The sequence below is a fragment of the Pongo abelii genome, chromosome 3, assembly GCF_028885655.2.
Source record: "Pongo abelii isolate AG06213 chromosome 3, NHGRI_mPonAbe1-v2.0_pri, whole genome shotgun sequence".
Classification (NCBI taxonomy): Eukaryota; Metazoa; Chordata; class Mammalia; order Primates; family Hominidae; genus Pongo; species Pongo abelii.
The window spans coordinates 32,704,182-32,726,669 of record NC_071988.2 but is presented as its reverse complement, the minus strand read 5'-3'; the positions used below and the strand labels follow the sequence as shown (position 1 = coordinate 32,726,669).

Sequence of the window (22,488 nt, the reverse complement as noted above, 5' to 3'; positions counted from 1 at the left end):
TAATGCCTACAGGCATTCCAATGACCAAATAAATGCATATAACCAAGCTTAATATCATTGGGGCAGGTAAATATACACCATGTGCTCTAGAGGGAGGTACGGCTAGCTCAAATGTTAAAGGATGTGGATATACAATTCTATTATAAAGAAGAGAGTGATAAATTGGAAGAAACAATAGACTTCACCATGAAATCCAATACATTCTTCAAGACCTAGCTAAAATACAAACTTCCTTTTACAAATATTTTCAATCCTCCAGTCAGAAAATTTCTTCTGTCTCCAAAGCACTTTGAACTTTAATGAGTGCTCCATACTTCTGCAAGGTATTATAATGAATTGCTCACAAGTTGTACCTTGAGGGGCAGAAGTTTATTTATTTTGTATCTACTACAATGCCTAGAAGATTTTTTACCTATAACATGTACATAACTTTAGCATAGTAGTCAGTAAAACTTTGTGATCAAGTGCTCCAGCTATGGAAATCGACTCTGTCACAACGAAACCAAGCTCCACACTTAGGGGCTGAGAATCCTTAAACAAGAACAGCACCTTCTTATCTTCTAGCATGTTAAGAAGACATATAAAGCATGTAAAGCACTGCCTAGCATATAGGAAAAGCATAAGGACATATATTTATCAGTACATTTTTCTGGCCTCACAAATGATCGCCAATTTTCACTCACCTCTAAAATCCTAAATTAGCTGAGCTTCTATTAATACAATGAAAAAATTATCTTTCCTCTATGGATTGCTGCTTATTGACATTTTTCATAAAAGCTGGTATCAAGTATTACCTGTCAGTGATAAATATTATTACACAACTACTTGGAACTTTCAAAAGTGTATCTTTTTTTTATGATTACTTGTTCTTACATTCAACTATACTTTGCACTCTGAAACAGATAGGGTAGGGTTAAAGTGACCTAAAAAAAGTTCTTGGATAGAGAAACTAGGCCTGAATTGGATCAACAAATGATACATTTTACCTCAAACATTTGTACTGTAAACTCCTAGGAGAAACAGTCTTTTGATTGCCTTATCTTAGATGTAGATGCTTAATCTTTCTTTATGTCAATAACTAGAGATCAGGTATAAACATCTGGACTTACGAAAAACTATACAAACGCAAAGTGAACTTATGAATATGCTGAGTTTCTAAACTGATAATAGTTCCCGGCAATACCTATTTGGAAGATTTATATCAGAATGAAATTTTCAAAACTTAAATGCATTTCTCCAAAAAAATTGAGAAAAGCATTGTTTACTTTATCCAAAGTATTGGTTCAGAATTATCTTAAATGTACCATGTTATTTTCATGTAAATACTATTATTTTATTTCTGGGAGCATGGTATAAAATTTGCTTTCTTTTTATGAATAAACGGAACTCATTATTCAGTCTGTTTTGAAGTAACACAAATGATTATGAGATGTTGTTCCAGATACAGAACTTGTTTTCCACATTTCCTATAACTGGTCTAAAAATATAATATGTTCTGAAGCCTTCTAAAGTCAATATGCTAAGTGTCTTTCTTTGTTCTTTCATTTAAATTCTAGCTACAAAGTCTTTTTAGTAAACTTGCTATAACTGCAATTTTAGGTGTAAAATATTAATGCAACTGAAAATGAAACACATATTGTTTATTAATAAACCTGCATGTGTAGGCAACATTTGCATAGCTTGATTTAAAATAAAGAACTGTCATCTAATTGGTATTCTTAATGAACAATAAAACCAATGCAGGAGTCAGGGGATGTGTGTGGAGGGTTGGGTGGATATAAAAGCTAGGTAAAAATAGATATGAACCCTTCAGATCCTTTAATAATGCTTAATTGCCTTCTTAAGGTCGCATATTCAATCTATAGAGATAAGCCATTAGTGATTTTGTGTTTGTGTGTGTAGTTTGTACATGTCACAGTCAGCATGTCCAAACCTTTGTTTCCTTTTCTTTGACCTTTTTTTCTTTATTTTTACAATATTGCTCTTTATTTCTGCAGAAGCTTGAGATTTGGGGAATGGTGGTGAACTGATTTGAAAACCTTGGGTGTGGTGACCAGAAAGAAGGGACAATAATACAATCTCTGAGAACTGAGTGGGGTTTGATTCACCTGCTTGCCAGAAACCCTAGTAATTGAGATGCAGGGAAGATGAGAAGGTGACAGGTACAGTGGCTGCTTTAACTACCTGGATAGTCTACCAGGTAATGCTTCAGATAAGGCAAATCAGAATTCACTCATAGGTGATGGCATTAAAATAAAACAGTTAACACTTCTGAGTTTCCACTGTGTAATTAAACATTGAGTATCCATGCCATATACCATTTAATCACTAAAACAAAACTATTATGGGATGTGCTACCTTGCCCGGAAAAATTCACATGTTGGAGCTCTGACCCCCAGTGTGACTTTAGCTGGAGATAAGACCTTTAAGGAGGTAATTGAGGTTAAGTTAGGTCATAAAGGTGGGACTCTAACCCAATAGGACTGGGGTCCTCATAAAAAGAGAGACATGAGGAGTGTGTGCACGCAGAAACGGCTATGGAAGGATATATTAGGTTGGTGTAAGCGTAATTGTGTTTTTTGCCATTACTTTTAATGGGAAAATATGCAATTACGTTTGCATCAAACTAATAGTAAGAAGGCAGCCACCTGCAAGCCAGGAAGAGAGGCCTCACTAGAAACCAACCCTGCTAGCACCTTGATCGTGGACTTCCAGACTCCAGAGCTTTGAAAAAATAAGTTTCGGTTGCTTGAGCCACCAAGTCTGTGATATTCTATGATGTTATACTGAACTGACTAATAACAGCATCAACAGAATGCTACTATTACTCACATTTTTCAATCAGGGAAACTGAGTCTCTGAGAAATGAAGTAATTTTGTTCATATCCAGGAGATGACAAGGCATATATTGAACCTAGGTTATTTTAATTTAATGATCATGATTTCATTTGCTTTGGAAGTCTGCCTCTCTATTACGGGTAGATATGTGCAGTAGTATACTGTCACTGTTTATCATGTATAACATAAATTGGTTAACTTTATGCTCTTGAAAAAAGGTTTTTGTCATTACATAAAAATCAGACAAATCAGAAAGTAAATCCAACCTTCTTTTTTAACCCTAGATATAGTAAGCTTTATTTAGTCACTAATTTAATACTGTCACTCGACATATCAATGAGACTTACAATGAACAAGATGCTTAATGTTGGTAATGTACTTTTTAAATAGTGGGTCCTGGATTCATAGTTTCTAAGTGGTTATGTGAAACAGCTTCAAAAAGCTCTTAATATTCTGTCAAATATTTATTCAATTGGAAATATTTGAGTTTCAATGAGTAGTAATTTATTCCATTTATATTCTTCATGTGCTCATATTAAACGAGAGTTAATTAGGTATTTCAGAAGATGTAGGAATATGAGCCCTTGAGAAAACGATGGCAAATGAAAATGCCTTGCAGCAACTACATCTTTTTTTGCCCAATTCAAGATTAATAAAATGGAGCAGTATATCAATGAGGAAATTTATCAATAATGCGAAATCATTAAGTGAGAGGTATGGGCACACACACTAGGAAAGGATTTTGGGATACTTGTTTTCTATTTTCCAGTGTTCATGTTTTATATAAAACCAGCAGAGTAAATTCAGAAATACCTAGGAATATGTAAGAAACATCCCATTATTTTGCTATCAAATGCTGCGCACAGTAATTTAATAATACTTCCAATTGGCACAGAATCAGTTATTAATGACACACAGTATCTTCCACACATGTGCCATTACAGAGACAAATTTCAGGCAACCCCACATAGGTTCCTTGAAGCTAAAGGAACCATTTCTGTATCCTAGACATTTATATACTCTCCTTTCTTAAGACCATCGAATTCAGACATCATCTTTTTCAGATTTTGCATCACTTACTTTACTTTTTTGAGGTTTCTTTTTCATTAAAATTGGCAGCAGGCAGACCACTGTCTTCATTCACACTCCTTTTTAGGAGCTCTATATTAAATAGAACAGATAATTAGAAAACACAGCCAAAAAATAAACACTGTGAAATTAAAAGACATTCCTAAACATTCACAATGTTGTTGAATTAACAAATCCTTATTTTTGTTGCTATCTTACTTCTTAAAATCAGAGGTCCACAGTCCCTGGGCCACAGACCAGTACTAGTCCATGGCCCGTTAGGAACCAAGCCATACAGCAAGCAGTGAACAGCAGGCAAGCCAGCGAAGCTTCATCTGTATTTACAGCCCCTCCTCATCACTCACATTACTGCCTGAACTCCAGCTCCTGTCAGATCAACTGCAGCATTGGATTCTCACAGGAGTGCAAACTCTATTGCGAACTGCACATGCAAGGGATCAAGGTCATGCACTCCTTATGATAATCTAATACCTGATGATCTGTCACTCTCTCCCATCAACCCCAGATGGGAGCAACTAGTTGCAGAAAAACAAGCTCAGGGTTCCCACCAATTCTGAATTATATTGAGTTATATAATTATAGTAATATAATAGAAATAAAGTGTACAATAAATGTAATGTGCTTGAATCATCTGGAAACCATCTCCCCACACCGGGTCCATGGAAAAATTGTCTTCCATGAAACTGGTCCCTGGTGCCAAAAAGGTTGGGGGCTGCTGCTTTAAATGACAAGGAAGCCCAATGTCTAGTTACTTTCCTTTTTAAAGTTTAAAAATATAAGTACTTCATGTCCTTGCATAGACATTTACTCTTCTGTATTATCAAGCAGTAGCTTCAAAATCACTATTTCATTTTTCTAAAATGCTATGATTCAAACATAACAGTGTTAATTTTACAATGTATTAAGGTTTTAGGGGCAAAACCAGTTTTCAGAAGCTTGGAAGTGGCCTGGGAGAAGAGAAGGTGTTATAGCTTTAGTCTATGCTCTGTTCATATGCGGAATTCAGACGTGTCTCTATATGTCTGGCAGCCTGCTCCAGAAGTCGATTGTAATAAACCCCTGAGGAGCATCCTGGGAGAGGGCTCATCATAACAGAAGAGTCAGGCAGTCAAGCGTGGCTTAGTGAAAAAGCTTTCATTATCAGTCAAGAGAAGCAATTCTGAGTACAGCATGATGTTCATCACTAATATTTGTCTTTGAGGCTAACCACCCATGAACCCTTGTGTCCTATTATGAAAAGAGAGGCACATATGAAAAATAAAATAGGTTGTTATTCAATTAGCACTCTTTATGATGCTGTGACATCAGCTACTTTGATACATGTCTGTAAATGGCAGAATAAAAGTTTGTCCCTTATCGTGTGGATAACACAATGGGTATTAAGTGCTGAAAGTACTCAGGAGAACCCTACGACTTCAGACCACCTCACAGACTTTGACCCATCTATAGGAGTTAAGATCTAATGGAAGATAGTATTATTCAGAAGCAGTGTATCCAGAATGTCTCTATAGATGGATAGAGCTATAGAATAGACATAGATTACAGAATAATAGAAACAGCTATAGAATAGAAACAGGTCAATCAATAGATAGATAGATAGATAGATAGATAGATAGATAGATAGATAGATAACTGTTGTTTCTGTTTTTTTTCAGGAGAACCTTGACTTCAGGCAATTTGTTGGATATGGTAAGCAGGATAATAGCCTACCACAGACATCTACATCCTAACTCCTAGAACCTGTAAATATGACAAAAGGGGCTTTGCAGATGTTAGTAGGTTAAGAATCTTGAGGTGAGCAGATGATTCTGTATGAATCAGATAGGCCCAATGAAATCACAGGGTTTTTTTTTTTTTATAATTGACAGAAGAAGGCAGGAGAATTATAGCCAGAGAGGGAGGTGTACCAAAGGGCAGTAGAGGTTGCTGTGATGTAATTGCTGGCTGATGGTCATGAACCAAGGAATGTGGATAACCTTTAGGAACTGAAAAAGGCAAAGAAACAGATTCTTAGCTACAGACTCTAGAAAAAATGCAGTCCTGCTGACACCTTGATTTCAGCCCAATGAATTTCATTTCACTTCTGACCTCCAGAACCGTCAAATAATAAATGTTTGCTGTCTTAAGCCACCACATTTTGGTAGTTTGTTACCTCAGCAAGCGAAAACTAATACACTAGAAATACTGCAGTGGCAGATGAGGACAAGATCTTGCAAAAAGAAATGGAAATAGAAAGAAAGGAGAGAAGGAAAGGAAGGAAGGAGAGAAGAAGAAAGGAAGCAAGGAAGGTAGGAAGAAAGAAGAGAAGGAATGGTAGGAGGGTAGGAAGGCAGGCAAGCATGTAACTGAGAATGATATGAGGCACGAAGGATGAGTGAGAAGAGAAGATAGGACAAAAGAAGCCCAAGATAGACAAATGACTAGAGATGTTTACCTTAGAGTAGTAGACTTTGAGCTTCATAGAAGTTGAGCTATTGTCCTATGATTTCAATGTGCTTATAGCTCTCACTACTTTCTCTGAGCATTATAATCCTGAATCCCCTGGGACACTGAGTGAGAACTAAATATGTTTCATTTTCCACTCTTGCTTCCTAGCCTAAAATATATATTAGAACTTGATTGTGGTGAGTATTTCAAAATGTATACCTACGTTAAAACATGAAATTGTACACCTTAAATATATATAATTTTTACTATGTAATTATACCTCAATAAACCTGAAAAAATTATTATTACTTTATCTCATTATTCTTCCAGCAGTCAATAAATTTTAAAAGAACAAAAAACAATTCTTTCTTGCTTTAAAGTATACTGCATTATTTGTGTAATAATTTTCTCCTGTAGATAAGCCAGGAATTTCCTCAAGTTTACACAAAATAATAACAGACAGTTTTAATGTTTTAATATGCAAAATCCTACAATTTAATAAACAAAATGCATTTTTTTCTATTTGTGTTTAATATCTGAGACATTTCATTATGCTACAGATTGTTCAAACTTGCACTGTCTTTGCTACAGTTATTTAGCAATTTTGAAATCTTTTCAACTCTATAAAATGTGTCTGAGGAATAGCTTTTCATCAGTTTAGTAATGATCCCTATATTTTCCAACTCTTCATTTTTATGCTATTTTTTCTGTTTATATATTTAAGACAAAGTGGTTCAATACATTTCATTACATTGTCATATAAAACTAAGACAAGACCTCTGCTTATCTAATGCTCTTGAAAATTGATTTAAGTCAAGGACTGGAATTCAGAATGGTGCCACAGTTTTGAACAGTATTTTCAAAGATTTCTTCAAGGTGAGAGGGTGAGAGTGTATGGAAGTACAGTGAGTAGCATGTTGGAGTGAAAGCGAATGAGATTATGTTATCACAGCTGAATGATAGCAGAATGATATCTATTACAATACTTGTTTTGTGAAGAGCTGACTATTTTGTGGTCTTTACACATTATTCTGGCGGGCAGTTGAAACTGCCCTGTGGCCCTATGGACAGAGAAAATAATTGGCAAGGAAGACACCATTTTCTCATTCTGAAAGAAGATATCCTGTTCTCAAACAGGAATTGCCTTGTTTCTCGTCTTCTATTGACTATTATGAAAACATCACATTGGAAAAAATTGGTGCCATCACCAGATCTGATTACAAACATAAGAGTTGTCTCTTCCTTCCATGAACATGTAGACTTGCAATTAGTGTTGATCAGTTTCCTGGGACATGATAAAATTGTGCTTTCCAACCTTTTTGGAAGCTAAATATGACTGTGTGTCTTGCTGAGGCAAATGAATATGTATGAAAGTAGTTATGTTACTTCTAAGAAGAAGCTTTAAGAGCAAGCAAGTGACTTACCGTGTCCACCCTTTCTGTGTAAGTGATACTGAAGCACGTATCAAGATGGAGGACTGCTGGAAACTCATTTTGGACACAGTAAGTTAAATGAGGACTCCTTGTTACAGCAGCATGTATTAGCATATCTGAATAGAAGCATAACATAAATTCAGATGGCATTATGTTTCTCTTTTCAAAATTCAAGATATAATATCTTGGGAGACAATTCTTCATGATGTCTCATGTTTTTGCATGTTTGTGAGCAGAGGCACTGATTTGTCTTTGTTCTAGACTGTCTTTTCAAGGTTATTTGTATAGAATAGCCTTGGAAGACAGAAATAGTTCTCCTTTTGGGCAAAAGGGCAGATCTGCTAAATAACCTACTGCAAAAGAATCAGGTTCTGTAACACTGCAATTAATCAGTTGTGAAGCAAAAACATTGTATGTGCAGTATCAAGTAGACACCTCTGTGTTATTCTCGTGGGACTTGGAGAAAGAGGATGGGACCAAGGCAAACATGATACTCATAAGCTTATGGTGCTCTAATAAAGTTATTGTCTCTGTAAGTTCTGCCTCTTCGTCCGGTAATCATGGCTAACTTGTTAGTGTAGAAGTAATCTAAAATCTCAGATCCTTCAAAGTTTCTTGACATGATACTGGAAGATTTTCAAAAAGTGAGAATATAAACAAAAATCCAATTTCATCATGTTAATGCAAGATAAAAGATGATAAGAACAAATTTGAAATAGGAGATACTTTTGTACAAAGAAGTTAGCATATAATCCTCATAAAGCTTAAAAGTTTGCAAGTATACAGCAGAATGCACTACACATAGCAGGTGTTCAGTGAATATATGGCTTGAATTAAGTGACTCAATTTTATTACTTTAAATTAATAATAGAATTTTAGTCTTATTGAGCAATTTATGATTGCATATAATTATTGTTTTGGATTTGTAGAAACGACAGCAAATCACAATGATTATTTGCCTAATAATGGTAAAAGGAAAAGCCTACAGTAAAAAAACAAAAAGTATATATGTATTTATATATTTATATCAACTTTACTACACTGATTTATACATCTCTAAATCTTTTAGCACATGACACATTGATAAATTAATGATTAAAATTATTACGATTATTAAAACACATGGAAAGCTATCAGAGTGAAAGAATGGCTTCAAGCAAATATCAAAAAATTTAATGAGTATAAATAGCAATAAAAAATTAATAAAGATTGCTGCATTAATAAAGGTGGAATTTATAAAGCCCCTTTAAAATTGCAGAAATATTTGCATATATTATACAACATATTATTCACATCAAACCTCTGAATTATAATCAGTGCTATAGTACCTATCAGAAAGTATAGAAATAAAGGCTCTGCTACTCAAAAAAAACATGTATATTTCAGATGCAGTGGCTTATGCCTGTAATCCCAGCACTTTGGGAGGCTGAGGCATGGGGATTGCTTCGAGCCAAAGAGTTCAAGACCAGCCTGGGCAACAGACAGAAGCCATATCTCTAACTAAAATTTTCAAAAAGAAAAAAAGTAATAATTGGCAATATACTAATTGCTCAGGACTCCGTAAGTTGTAGCCAACTGATCTTTATGCTATACATTAATCTCTGCATATCTATGAGATTTGTCACACAGATGCCTTGTGTAATTGCACCACTATCATAAATGAGTCTATGAAATATCACCTTAGATCAAGATGATCCATAATTAAATTCTGAATAATTGAGTAATGTTTTCTTTACCAACAACATTAAAATGTGTTTCCAAACAAATAAAGTGCTAAGATATTCATGAAGAATGTTCAGCATTCAGATACTCAATTATTTTATATTTAATAAATGGAACTTTTGTTCCTGGAGATGGTGGAGAGGACACAAAACAAAATAGAGCATTTCACAATATGCCCAAGATTATTGGTTATTGAAAACTAATGGTTCAAACTGCTCACTTTGTTGGGCAACATTGTATGATCAACAGAGAAGCTTACTGGCGACAGAAATATGTTTTAGGTTTAAGAATTGAAAAACTCATATAATTTCAATACTCTTCAAAACACAAGCAACCCACCAAAGGACAAATGTGAAACATATGCAAGTAAAACAGATTATGTGAGTTGCACTAGACAATCTTTTCAACTCTAAACCCAACTTAAATATCATCTTTCTCTTCAAAAAATGAAGGGTAGAAAATGTCCATCCAATATAATGTGTAGTCTCTGCATTATTTCTCAACTCAGTGCACCTAAGTCTCTATATGCATAACTGGTTTCCAATTTAGTAACATAATGAAATTCATAGAATTTACATCTCATTTATTTTGAAACTTTGCCCACAAATGATTTTGTATACAAAGATGCAAATCTCCCCCGAGTTTAATGCAGAGTTTGAGATTATTGTAAGAATTTTGCTATCAGATATGGTTTTTTTCTGTTGTTATTTTGCTAAAACAAACCCAGTCATGTCATGTAGATAAAGCTAGTAGCTATTTTCATTTTATTTCAAAGGTTAGAACATTCCAAAGATAATTTATGTGAATTGGCAAATGTTCTGAGGCTTAGTTATCCTGTAGAGTGACTGTGATGTTATCAAAGACATTTTTGGTTTTTTATTGGCTTTAGCATTTTCCTTCTGTGCTTTCTTGTAGGAAGCAATTTTAACCCTATTTGCTTGTCAGTTTTAGAGGCTACTCATATATCTGTAAGTAAAGATGAAAGTCAATACATTTAATAGTATTCTTGGCCTTTATAATTTGAAAATGATAGAACTGCACTGAGATGGAGATTGCAGAGTTGCTGAATTATTAAGGCTAAATTGAACATTCAAGCTAAAAGTATCATTATTCCAAATCATAATAATTAAATTATTTGTAATTGTTTTCAGCCAAACTACAACTTCACAAGAAACCTTCCTCCTTCCTTCCTTCCATTTTACAAGTTAGAACAACATATATTATTAGTGTCTCATGCAAATTTAATATAAATTTTGAAGTTTTATTACTTACACAAATAGTGGTATACTTCAGTGATTTTGTCCTTGGAGTTTGAGGAAGAATGGACTTGTAAAACCACAGGGGAATGACATTCTCTTTTGGGGCTTATCTGGAAATGTTAAACACTCAAAGCAATGATAGAGGTAGGAGGCAGAGAAATTCTAGGCAGACAGGGGCAGGTCCCCAGTGAAAGCCCACCTTCGAGCCAAAGTAGCATGAAACCCACAGCCCAAAGTGAGAACTTTCATTCCTGTTTGCCCACTCTCTCCCGATTGGTTCTTTCTGAAGACCCCAGACTCTGTCAGTACAGAGGAGAGATGGCTTGACTTCAGAGGAGAGATGGCTAGACTTTGGGGAAAAGAGATGGCTTGACTTTGGGGAAGAGATAGCCAGACATAGGGGAGAAGACCACCTGACTTCATGAAAGACTACCTGCCCTTCCTGTCCCCTTTCCAGCTCCCCTCTCTGCTGAGAGCCATTTCCACTGCTCAGTAAAATTATCTGCCTTCACCATCCTTCAAGTGTCCTTGTGACCTCATTCTCCTTAGATGCCTGACAAGAGCTTGGTACCCACTGAGTGCAGGTACCCAAAAAGGCTGTCACACTGTCCCTATGCCATTGCCAGTGGAGGGCAGTTGCCCCACATGATGAGGTAAGGAGCCAACTGAGCTATTAACACATAGCCATCAACAGACAGAGGAGCTAAGAGAGGACTGTAACACTCCCTCTGGGGTTCAGGGTCACAGGCATCCTCACCTGGCGCTGCCATGGGCCCTGAATGAAGCTCGCTCCCACCAGTGTCCAGAGTGGCTGGCTGGATCCTCTACTCACTCACTCACACCTGGTCTGGCCGTGGGCCCCACACACAGCTTGCTCCCACCAGTTTCCAGAGTGGCTGGCTGGGTCCTGCCCTCGCTTGCTCATGTGATCCCTCCTGCAAGGAGCTGAGTGCGGTGGGCTGAGTAAACATTCACCCTTGTCACGAGTCTGACAAAGGAGCCGAGAAAAATCCTACATTAGCAATATTTGAAAAAAAAAAACTTATAAAGCAAAGAGCTTTTATCTATGCATTTTCCTATATTGTTTTATATGCATTGTGACTTCCTGATGTTCAATTTTACTGATTTCTATTTTTTTTTTCAGCCACTGGAAAATTACTCACTATGCCATTGACTATATTGCCCAAGTGCTTGCTGATACTCACTTACCCCTTTCACTACTACTGGACAGTGACCTACATATTCTTAAGGATTTGTATCATGCATCATTTCATGTGAAGTTCTGTCCAACTGACATCATTCCTGTATCATTTAAAAGTAATCTATGTCAACAACTAAAAATACATCATTTGGTATTTTTTTTTCACATTCTACAGCTCCATATTGACCTGTCCACATATATACATGTAACATATCACAGATAACTCACCCACACTCTCATATATACATTGTCTGTATTAGACTTCTATTCTTTCACACATAATAGAAAACGCAAGTAATAGTGACTATTCACAGATGACGGTGTTTTTTTTTTTATCAAATAACAAGACGTTTGGGTATTGGGAGTTCGGAGCAGATGCACCAGCTCAAACATATAAATGCCAGGGTTTTCCAGTTTCTCTTGCCATTTTATTCACTGTCAGTCCCAAGATGGCCACTGAGCAAGGTCGGTAAAGCAAAAGCAAAACTTTCTGAGAAATACAATATTTCTGCTGACATCCCCTTTGTCATAAAATGTGTCATGTGTCATTGTTGAGGATATGGAAAGTTTACCTCTTACAAAAAGTTTCTGATAAAAATTATTCAGGTATGTGGACCATAAGAACAAAACGAACAGTTCTTTCTCTCTACCCATCCCCTTTCCAACAAACACAGGAAAAGACAACAAAACAAAAACACCACCATCACAAAAAATGATATCTATAAAAGAGAGGTAGGCAAACAGCAGATCTAATCCAAAGACAAAAAATGGCATAGTGACAGCTAATTAGCAGGATCAAGGTGAAGCAGTCTCATTCGGATAAGGACGAAATGAATTCATTGAAAGATGTCGTTAAGAAAAATAAAACAAAATGTTTTATTAAATTTTTTTTGAAAAAAAAAACTCTACAAGAGAAGAAACAATCTTCTAATTAGACAGAAAGATAGAAAAGGCAATTAAAAATGTAAGGTGAACAACAAGCTGGGAAATTCAGTTAGTGTAAGCTAAAGCATCACGCAATTTTGTGCAATTCAAAAACGTAACACATCTTGGCTGCCCTCTCTCACCACTCCTATTCAACATAGTGTTGGAAGTTCTGGCCAGGGCAATTAGGCAGGAGAAGGAAATAAAGGGTATTCAATTAGGAAAAGAGGAAGTCAAATTGTCCCTCTTTGCAGATGACATGATTGTATATCTAGAAAACCCCACTGTCTCAGACCAAAATCTCCTTAAGCTGATAAGCAAATTCAGCAAAGTCTCAGGATACAAAATGAATGTACAAAAATCACAAGCATTCTTATACACCAATAATAGACAAACAGAGAGCCAAATCATGAGTGAACTCCCATTCACAATTGCTTCAAAGAGAATAAAATACCTAGGAATCCAACTTACAAGAGACATGAAGGACCTCTTCAAGGAGAACTACAAACCACTGTTCGATGAAATAAAAGAGGATACAAACAAATAGAAGAACATTCCATGCTCATGGGTAGGAAGAATCAATATTGTGAAAATGGCCATACTGCCCAAGGTAATTTATAGATTCAATGCCATCCCCATCAAGCTACCAATGACTTTCTTCACAGAATTGGAAAAAACTACTTTAAAGTTCATATGGAACCAGAAAAGAGCCCTCATCACCAAGTCAATCCTAAGCCAAAAGAACAAAGCTGGAGGCATCACGCTACCTGACTTCAAACTATACTACAAGGCTACAGTAACCAAAACAGCATGGTACTGGTACCAAAACAGAGATATAAATCAATGGAACAGAACAGAGCCCTCAGAAATAACACCACATATCTACAACTATCTGACCTTTGACAAACCTGACAAAAACAAGTAATGGGGAAAGGATTCCCTATTTAATAAATGGTGCTGGGAAAACTGGCTAGCCATATGTGGAAAGCTGAAACTGGATCCCTTCCTTACACCTTATACAAAAATTAATTCAAGATGGATTAAAGACTTAAACGTTAGACCTAAAACCATAAAAACCCTAGAAGAAAACCTAGGCATTACCATTCAGGACATAGGCATGGGCAAGGACTTCATGTCTAAAACACCAAAAGCAATGGCAACAAAAGCCACAATTGACAAATGGGATCTAATTAAACTAAAGGGCTTCTGCACAGCAAAAGAAAATACCATCAGAGTGAACAGGCAACCTACAAAATGGGAGAAAATTTTTGCAACCTACTCATCTGACAAAGGGCTAATATCCAGAATCTACAATGAACTCAAACACATTTACAAGAAAAAAACAAACAACCCCATCAAAAAGTGGGTGAAGGACATGAAGAGACACTTCTCAAAAGAAGACATTTATGCAGCCAAAAAACACATGAAAAAATGCTCACCATCGCTGGCCATCAGAGAAATGCAAATCAAAACCACAATGAGATACCATCTCACACCAGTTAGAATGGCAATCATTAAAAAGTCAGGAAACAACAGGTGCTTGAGAGGATGTGGAGAAATAGGAACACTTTGACACTGTTGGTGGGACTGTAAACTAGTTCAACCATTGTGGAAGTCAGTGTGGCGATTCCTCAGGGATCTAGAACTAGAAATACCATTTGACCCAGCCATCCCATTACTGGGTATATACCCAAAGGACTATAAATCATGCTGCTATAAAGATACATGCACACGTATGTTTACTGCGGCACTATTCACAATAGCAAAGACTTGGAACCAAACCAAATGTCCAACAATAATAGACTGGATTAAGAAAATGTGGCACATATACACCATGGAATACTATGCAGCCATAAAAAATGGATGAGTTCATGTCCTTTGTAGGGACATGGATGAAATTGGAAATCATCATTCTCAGTAAACTATTGCAAGAACAAAAAACCAAACACCGCATATTCTCACTCATAGGTGGGAATTGAACAATGAGAATACATGGACACAGGAAGGGGAACATCACACTGTGGGGACTGTTGTGGGGTGGGGGGAGGGGGGAGGGATAGCTTTAGGAGATGTACCCAATGCTAAATGACGAGTTAATGGGTGCAGCACACCAGCATGGCACATGTATACATATATAACTAACCTGCACATTATGCATATGTACCCTAAAACTTAAAGTATAATAATAATAAAATTTAAAAAAAAAAAGAAAATGTAACACAAAGACTTTTTCTATAAAACAAAGCTAAGCTGAACCTACGCTCTTCAGGACTTAGAGAAAAACAGTAAGAATCAATATAGTCCCAACATACACCTACAGATTATTTTGTCTTATATAATTATTTTAAATGTTTTAACAAATGTTTGTTTATTTATTTTTTCTTTTGAGACAGGGTCTTGCTCTCTCACCCAGTCTGGAGTGTAGTGGCGCTATTGTGGCTCACTGCAGCCTCAACCTCCAGGGCTGAAGCAATCCTCCTATCTCAGCCTCCCAAGTATCTGGGACTACAGGTGCATGCCACCATGCAAGGTTAATTTTTTTTTTAATTTTTAGAGAGAGAGGGGTGTCTTGCTACATTGTCCAGGCTGGTCTCAAACACCTGGCCTCAAGCCATCCTCTCCCCTCTGCCTCCCAAAGTGCTTGAATTACAGAGATGAGCTATGCCTGGCTTGTGTTTTGCATTTGACCACTTTTAGAAGGAAGCTATTTTTCTGGAGGCTATTGTTTCTAAAAATAAAATTCCCTTATCTGTGAGTTGAGTTTGGGCAGTCATTTTACAAAACGACTTCGATTATATAAAGTTCCTTTTAAAATTAGCACAAACAGATGTTGCAATTTGGGTTAACTATGTAAGTTAAATGAGCAAATATCTTTCACCCTGACATTTGACAAGTTGGTACATACACAAAACAAATTATTGGAAGTATAGAAGAGTGCAAAAACGTCTTTAGAGGATTGCTGTCATAACAAAATATGTAAAACATTTGCACTATTATTATAATACGGATAAATAACATGCACATTAGTATATCATAATACTACTACAGCAGTGAAAATCAGTTCACTGACCACTACACTTATCAACATAGACGAATTTTCAAATAATTTAAGCCCAAATGGAAGTCACAGAAGAATAGACACAACATATGTCAATATATAAAATCAAGTAAAACTAATATGCTCTTTATGGATACACAGAGTCAGGAAAACCATCACAAAACTAAAGAGAAAAACCAAAATAGAATTCAGCACAGTAATTATATAGGCAGAAAAAAGAGGATAGAAAATTGTAGATGATTTTTAGTGTACTGCTTCAAAACAATATGAAATAGTTCATAATCTTATTTAATTCAGCAGAAAATAAAAAAGAAATCTATTTCTTTTAGAGTGAGGATGTCTCAAATGTGTGTATAGTACACACACATACACACACACAAGAACACACACCTCATACACATGCACACATACATTTAAATAAAATTTATTTTCAATAAATGATGTGATGCATAGATTTACCATAACTTTATGCAAATAATTCATAAATTATCTTGGAACAACTTATTAAATAACCCTATAAAATTATATTTTCCAAACACTAAACATAATATTTATGGATTATTCAGGGTTATATTAGCATCAGTTTACTTGTTGACTCTGCTACACATTTCATAGTCCCTGAAATATTGCAGCTTTATAATATATTTTATATTAAAAGCTATGTTTGCAACTATGAATTGCTCTATTTTTTTTCAATATTTTTAAAACTTGTCTTGCTTGTTTTTAAAAATAGCCCATTGTTGTTTTCTTGTTATTTGTTGCTGTTGTTGCTTTTGTATCTGTTTTTGGCAGGGATTTAATTCAGTTGAACTTGAGATATAATTTGTCAAGATCAAAAAATATAACCATTTTTTTGGCAAATATTTTAAGTCTTGTGCCAGACATATTAAAATGATGTCAGGCCGCCATATCTAATTCCCCACCCCCACCCCCGCATTAACTGAAGCCCCTCTTACAGTATCGTAAATTACTTTTCTTCAAAGAATGATGCTTACCAGTTACATTTGGTATAATGTCATTGCTAGAGCAGGAACGGGAGAAAAAACGGACGGAGGCGGCTCTACAGCAACACAGGTTTATCGAACAAACACCCGCGGAGGGGGGACACCAACTAGCGCCAGAGCCCGCCCCCGCTTACAGACTGGGTAAGTTTAGGTCCGGGTGGGAGAGATCTGGGCTTGTTGTGAAGTGGGGTGGGCAGTGTGGTTAGCTGTTGCTAAGTGAGGAATTTCCTGAGATCAGGCGGTTAGGCTTAGGACTTGCCCGGCAGGATGTTTCTCACAGCCTGAGCCCCAGTGGAATTTTCCACTCTGACTGGGTTTGCGAAATGGCGAGGGTTTACAAAATGGTGCAGCCTGGGCTAAGAGTCATCATATCCTCAGACCAGATGGTGAAACATCTGTTTAATGCAGCATGAAATAATATGTCCAAATAAAAGCCATTATAATTGTATATAAAAATTCTACATTTATCTATGATATGAAAAGGAGTTCACAAAGAATATTGACCAATAAGGAGAAGAGCTAGGGTGAAATTTATAATAATCACGGTAATAGGAATAACATTTTGTGAATATATTATCTTCTGGGTCCTTGCAATTGCTTTCACCACTATCTAATTATCCTCATAACAATTTTATGAATATGAAACTATTACGCTTCCCTTTGATATATGGGAAATACGAAACTTAGACAATATAATTTGTCAAGGTTTTGGGGCAATATTTAAAAGAATGGCCTCCATGGTGAATGTTTCGTATAAAGTCCTACTATTCTTTAATTTGGTTCAATAGTCATGTAACTCCAATAGTGTTTTAAATCTCCCGGGGGCTCACCTTCCTTCTCTATGAAACCGAGTGAATAAAAGTTCCTTCCAAACTGCTTATTGTGGGTCTAAATAGTATAAAATCTGTCGAATTTTAGCTCCATGACTCATATTCAGAAAGCACTTATTAAATGTAAAACTCCATATGGCCTTAAGTATGATAACATTTTTACTCTTATGTTTTTCATTTTTGTCCCTATCTTGTGAACAAGTATGCTCAGTGGTTTCTCCTAGTGTCAATGTGACATTTTATCTTACCTCTTTTTACTGATTGTATCTTTTGATAGTCTTTTATGAATTTTCATTCTTATATTCTAACATTAAATCTCCCTTTATTCTTTCTGCCTTATTATCTTCTCGTATCTTATTTCATGCAATTCAGATATTAATTCTAAGAAGCTTTTAAAGTAAAGGCTTTCCAAAACTTAGTTCCTACAATTGTGGTTTATTTATTTTTAAGTAAGTTCTCTCTTTGCATTTAAATGCCTCTTTCTACTTAATTGAATGATTCCAGTGCAATCCAACACTTGTGTTTCTCAGTAAACAAGATGTTTGTAACACCCTTCACATTCTACAGGAATGCAATTATTAGTCACTTCTCAGTTTTTAAGCTTGATATCTACTTGATCAGCCAACTTCCAGCCAATTTTCTGGTATCTAGGTTCAATCAATAATACTTTAATAATATTTATTATAATGTTACCTGTTCATATGTAATTCAAAATGAAATTAAAGTCCACTGTGTGGCATATGTTGAATGTGTTAGGAAAAGAGAGAGATGAGACTAAGCTACTTCATTGTGTATGCAAGTTTATTCTCTTTTATATGTTACAAACTTTGTTAGGAAGCATGATATCACTTTTTTAGTTAAGGATGCAGTGCAACTGTCAATTACCTTGGATTGTATATAATCTATGTTTAACATAATGTTATTTTAATCACAATACAAAAAATTAAAAAGAATAAATGCCATTCGAAACAATTCACATTAACTTAATTTTTTCAAATGTATTTGAATAACCTTGGTCTGGTTTTCTTTCTCTCCACACTTAGTTTCCAGACTGTACTTAACCAAAACCAAATTTTTAAAGATCATAATGAAGGAGATTTATATTTAAAAATACAAATGGCTCACATGAATATGACACGTCGGCATTTTCATGATAAGCCCTCACATGTTAGAACTGAGCAAATTGTAATCCCTGGGCTCTTGTTTTTTGCAAAATATACTTTTATATGTGTATATGTATGTATATGTCGTTATATATAATGATGCTTTATTTTCAAATATTTATGTAACAATTATTTAGAGCCTACTATGTGATATGAATTGTACAAGGTATTTAGAAAAACAGATGGATAACACATAGCACCTCCAGAAGTCATAGCCTGAAACAGAAAACAAATTTGAAAAAATAAACTACAATATAGTAAAGTATGATGTTATAAAAGAAGCACATCGTGCAATAGTATAAAGAAGACAAAAATTAACAATGTTTTGAAAAAGAGAAGAGATTTCACAGGCCACAGAAGGTGATATCAAATTATGAGAATAATTTTAAAGTTCAATGGTGTTTTCTAGTGTAAATAACAAGGAGGGTGAGCTGGTAATTTAATTATTCCTTAGGCAATCAAGAATGGATTCTGATCATTTTCTCCCTGCTTTATTTATTTAACTCGGTTTTGGACTGCTCACATTTGTTGACTAGAAGGTGTAAATTTTGGCTTTTCATTGATGTCTATACAATAATACAATAATAGCTTTTAAAATAAAAAAAAATTATAGGTAAATCTGATTTTGTTTTCACATGGTTCCAAACAAATTGCAGAATGGTTTTCACTGAATTAATGAATCATTTTTAAATGTGGTGGATATAGCAACAAATAAATCCAACTATATGTTTAAAATATTGTTTAATCAGAATACATCTTTTCATTTATTATAAACATGTATAAGAGGTTTCAGGATTTGAGGGCTAATCAAGGAAAAAGATATGACCGTGTGTGCAGTAGCACACAGAAGCTTTATGGGACAGTGCTTTGACAAGCTGATTTGCAGGGTGAGTCCCTCACAGCTGGAGTCTATTCAGAGGCTATGGGGTGGGGGTGAATACTCAGAAGAGGAGTTGAGTGAGCGACTCCAGGGTGAAGATTAGAGAGGAGGCTTATAGATTTAAGTGATGTCACTCAGTAGCATGGTGGGGAGTCTCAGGGTCAGAGGGGCAATGACATTGTCAGAAGGGCAATGACAGCTTGGAATCTTTATATAGCCCCGAGCTTATTTATTCCCATCAGATTTTGGTTGAGGTTACAAAGGTGTTCAAAACAAGTAGGGTCTAAATGGCTAAAAGTCTTCTTTTTTTGGTCCATTTTTAAAGTGCCTTAATGTATAAAATGTCGAATTTGGCAGTGGTGGGTTTTTAGTTATGGATCTCAGCCTGCAATGAAGAAATAAGTATCCCAGGGCTACAAAGAGGCAATTTTCGCTCACTTATATATCAGAATGCAAAACAAAATAATATTGAAATAACTGGAAATATCAGTTAAAATTGGCAAAATAATGGGGCAAATTAAGATCATCCTACTGTTAAATGTAAATCTCAGAGATTAGCAGCTTCTAGTAATAAATTCAATTAACCACAGCTTTGAAAAATCCCATTAAGATAATAAATGTTTAATTAACATTATAATTTTAATTTATAGATTAAGTTTCACATAGGCATTCCAGAATATGCTTTGTCAAATCTTTGTATTCAGTGAAAACATCTGGTATTAATAGTACAAAAAAATGTATATTTGATTTCTGTTATCAACTTATAAATAGGTATAGGTCATCCATTTTCTTATAATAGAGCTATTTTATAAAAATATTCATATATTAGATGTAAAAATTATGTTTTGATAACAAATTAAAGTACATAATCAACCTCTAATGCATCAGAGCCAAGAGAAAATAATTTCTTAATCCATGTATTACATTTTTAAAACATAAATGGAAATCTCCCCATTTTATCTTTTTACACAACCATTTAAATATCTCTAATTTGAACATTTTGATAGTAAATGTTTGTAGCAAATTACTCTCAATGAAACTGAGAAAGTGCTCATTTAAATCATCCCAAACAACTGTCCTTTAAGCAGGAGAAGAAAGATAAAGAATAAGGGAAATGAGTTTCAATCCACTGCAGTTATTTATCTATTTTTTATTGAGTGAGGGTCCATTTGAAAATAGATCTCCTATATATTCCACTTCCTATAATAACAAATAATATTCATTAATATGTATCACATCATTCCATTTTTCAGAAATAAATCTGAATCTGTGTTTCTATGGTTATGAGAAAAATTCTCATTAAAAAACTTCTTCAGGCTGGTCATGGTGGCTTATGCCTGTAATCCCAGCACTTTCGGAGGTCGAGATGAGAGGATTGCTTGAGCCCTGGAGTTCAAGACCAGCCTGGGCAACATAGCAAGAACCCATCTCAACTTAAAACAGAAAGTTCTTTATATGGCTTTATTTCAGATCACTCCTCTGGTTGTCTCAACAACCAGAGACTTTAGATTTCTATACTCTTGAGTCTTACTGTGTTTGAGCTATGTCTATGGTCATCATTAACACATTCTATGCAAGACTGCTTAGATCTCTGAAAACGGGCAGGTGTAGCTGATATGACTGGATATGACTGTCCACTTGATGGTTTACTGAGAAAAACAAAACAAAACAACACAACAGGTCCACCCTCCTGTTAGGAATCACAAACATCTGCCTCCTACCCATTTTTAGCTCCTGAAACTTCAGGCTTTCACATCCTATATCAAAAGACAACCACTATCCATGATTGCATATATAACAAAGTAATCCTACCTGAGTCTTGGGATAAGCAATGTTTATATGCCTGGTCTCTCACTTTCTGCTGCACTAGCCTTCCCCGTGAATGGTATAAGGACCAGAATTGAGGTTTGAACAAAGGGACCCAAAGATGGAAGATGCCCCAACTCAATGACACATACTTTCTCTGTTGGAAAGATGAAATAATTTGTACCTGTCATTACTGTATCATACAGATTAGCCTCTAATTAACTGTGGGTTTTATTTATATTCTTGAATTGAGGACAAATGGGGCCAGAAAAAGGTGTCAGCAAAGAGACGCCATATTAGAACCTCATGAATGAGGAGTACCCCATGTTAAGATGTCAAGTCTTCCTAAAATGATCTACTGATTCACCATGAAACAACTCAAAACATAAGCAGGGCTCTTAATAGTAACTGACAGTGTAATTCTATAATTTATATAGAAATGAAAAGACTAACCAATATTTTTTTAAAAAAAAATAAAATATAAGAACTAATACTGATTGATTTCAATACAGAATAGTCTAGAAATAATCACACATATACAACGTCAATTAGTTTTTTAAGAAGCAGTAAACAATTTAATGGGAAATAAAACTTCTTTCAATAAATGATAGTGGCAGCCTGGGGAACATAGTGAGACCCTATCTCTACAAAAATTAATTTGAAAAAACAGCTGGGTATGGTGATGCATGCCTGAAGTCCCAGCTACTTGGGAGGCTAAAGAGGGAAGATTACTTCAGCCCAGGAATTCAAAGTTCTACTGAGCTATGATCATGCCTCTGCACTTCAGCCTGGGAGTCAGAGAAAGACCTGTCTCATAAATAGATAAATAAATAAATAAACAAACAAATAAATAA

General features: G+C 35.3%; 1 long non-coding RNA gene across 4 annotated transcripts in view; it reads right to left on the bottom strand.

Moving 5' to 3' along the window:
* LOC129058941 (uncharacterized) overlaps positions 1-17,265 on the bottom strand; it is a 115,215-nt gene extending 97,950 nt beyond the window's left edge. Inside the window, exons 1-4 of one of the 4 annotated variants that reach the window (XR_008524422.2) lie at positions 16,947-17,259; positions 11,526-11,756; positions 7,779-7,903; positions 3,919-3,999 (exon numbers count right to left, since the gene is read on the bottom strand). This is a non-coding gene — a long non-coding RNA (uncharacterized LOC129058941). Of the gene's footprint in view, positions 1-3,918; positions 4,000-7,778; positions 7,904-11,525; positions 11,757-16,907 lie in introns of all 4 variants that reach the window. The other 3 variants (XR_008524420.2, XR_010139656.1, XR_008524421.2) reach the window with 3 other exon arrangements.
* Positions 17,266-22,488: the final 5,223 nt, after the last annotated feature.